Source organism: Calidris pugnax, unplaced genomic scaffold (assembly GCF_001431845.1).
Source record: "Calidris pugnax isolate Ruff unplaced genomic scaffold, ASM143184v1 scaffold32, whole genome shotgun sequence".
In the NCBI taxonomy this organism is placed as follows: domain Eukaryota; kingdom Metazoa; phylum Chordata; class Aves; order Charadriiformes; family Scolopacidae; genus Calidris; species Calidris pugnax.
This window is the reverse complement of record NW_015090783.1, coordinates 482,909-485,656: the sequence shown is the minus strand read 5'-3', so window position 1 is coordinate 485,656 and position 2,748 is coordinate 482,909.

Below are 2,748 nucleotides of genomic sequence, written 5' to 3'. Positions count from 1 at the left end.
ATAATCTGCACAAGAACAACATATACACTGTTACACCAGAAGACAAGACCATTCCGGAGAGCTACTTCTAATTTTACTGTGGAGTGTGTGCTGTTAGGCCAGCAGTGAAAAACAGATTTTCCTTGTACAATTACTACTAAGCCAAACGTTCAGGAAACATGTCATTTTGTAGACAAAGTATTCATCTCACTGTGCTAGTTTTAGTCATTCAAACAAACAAGCTTTTGTCATTACCCCACCTAGATCATTGCAGCAACAAAAGAGATGTATAATAGAGCAGGTTCTGCAGCAACAGCTCTTTGCTACCAATGGAGCTCAAGCTCTTTGTTTCAGTAAAAGGAGAAATTAATTTGGTGTGCCTTTGGGAGACTTTCAATGACTTTTAAGAGGCAGCAGGTTAGAAACTAAGCACTCACAAGCTATCAAAGCATTAAGTGAGAAGATCTACTTGTCCATGTGATTCATACTTTAGGCAGAGGAAACCTGTCCCCTGACAGAGTATCACTGTGCTGTCACCAGACTGGTTTTAAAGACAAAAATTTCCTAGGAGGATATCCCACTACCTAGTAGAACTTCAGTAGAAAACCCCTGTCTTGAGACCATTTTCATCTTTTTTCAGCTCGGCATTATCATTTTCAGCTTCACCTACATCATTATGTTATTAGACAATTACAAACAAGCAATTTTAGACTAGAACATGACCCTTATCCCCTCCCTCAAAAATTAATACTTACTAACCAAAACCTTGCAGAAAAGCTGAGCTGCACCCGACGTGCCAACAGGGCACAGGGGCTGCTCACGCTGTTCTGGCCTCTCCCCGACCAAACGGCAAACACAGCCAGTGCCAGTTAATTGAAATTACATTACACATCTTTTTCTCATCAAGGCTGCAGTTCTCATTACGAGCGAGAACTCTTTTACCAAGAGGTGACCTTTAGTAATTCCTTGGTATATGGTACAAAGTGTGCATCTGTACTAACGAGATTTATATTCGGCAGCTTTAACATTTGCTTCCCTGGCCAAGTAAGTGCTGCAGATTTCAAGTCGAGCTAATTGGGCTCCTGAGACCGTACAGACAAAGCCTCAAACGAGGCAGCCTACCCACACTAACCAAAGCAAGACCTTGCTGCATCAAATAGAGTTTGAAACTCTAATATACTGTCTTTACACGGGTCAGATGGCCATTTGAACTTAGGAAAACCTCTGCATCACATTTAATATTAATATTTAAGCTGGGACTTCTCAGTAAGGAGGTTTCAGAACTATGGAATGGAACCTCCTGGTGATCTCTTCACACACCAGCAGAGACTTCCTGATTTAAGGATCACTTACACACGAATTTTCTGCCACACTGCACTGCCTGTCTGGGATTGTTTAACAACTGTGCTGATAAGATCTCCACTTTAGGTCTCCTGAAGTAAATCAAATAAACCACAAACCTCTCTAAACTGCAGCAGAATAAAAAGAGCATATTTTGCTAACAACAAGTAGGTTTGTTGGAAGCCAAAGTAGCTGGCAACTTCCAAAGCAATCCAAGCTAAAGGAAAATAAACTTAAGCCTCTGTTAGTCGCGAGTCTGTAGGTGGAGATGTTCAGTGGCTGGAAACGCAACACTTGAACCTTCAGGTGGAGGGAGAACATGTCAAGATGGAAAGATAAACCCAGCTGTCGAGGAACCCCGACTCACTGAGGCTCACGGAGCAAACTGGAAAGCAATTTTAAGTCCAGAATCAGACCTTCGACCCACGTCTGCGGTTTATGACATCTGTGAAGCTGTGTATTGACCTCTTTAAGGACATACACTTTATTTGGGTTCTGCAGCACCACAGCCTGCATTCGGATCTCACCCTGCAGATAATCCTTTCTAGAACCAGCAGAAAGCAATTTTAAAGCTCTCTCCCTATACTCTCCGAAATGAAGACAGTGAAATATATCTCAAACGTCATCTGCTTTAGTACCGGCTGCATTTACCAAGCTTTTCTTCTAAGAACATTTAAGATATTACACAAATTATAACACAAATAATTGCACATTAATAAAAAAGGCAATCACAGGATGGACAGAAAACGAGGGGAAAAAATTGTTACATAAAGACAAGCTGCACAGCTGCACTTGCAATTATGCAACGAACTTTAAGACCACTGTGTGTTTACATTTTTAATCAAACTAAACTATTTTCCTCCATTTCGTTGGAACTCATCAGGGATGCCAGTCTATACCCCCCCGTGCTCACTGCCAGCGCAGCACAGGACATTCCCAAAGCACATCCCTCCATCCCCAAACAAGGGGTTCACCACCACTTCATAGGGAGAGATTTTACTTCCTGGTGTTGAAAAAGTTGAGAAATTTTCCCAAATCTCTACCTGATCTTCAATTTTAGGGAAGAAACGATACCGTAGCCTGGGGAAGCGTTTTTTCTTTTCTCTTTCTCTATATTTGCATAAACAGACACAAGCTTGTCTGCGATCTCTTAAGCAATCCCAACTGCATGTAATACCCTTGGAAATATTTGGGAACAGCTTAACACAAGAGGTTTCTTAACAAGACCGTCTCCCTCCAACTACTGCACTCATGTCTCCCAATTAATTTTCGTAACACCCTAATTAGCCTGAGCCGCAGCACCTCAACAGACAACTCTTTAAGGTTTCCGTGACTTCTCCTGCTCCTTTTATGAATTAATCAATTTCTAACTTCTCCGCAGCGGAAAACAAACACCAACCGAAGTTCCCGAGCGGCACAGAACCACCC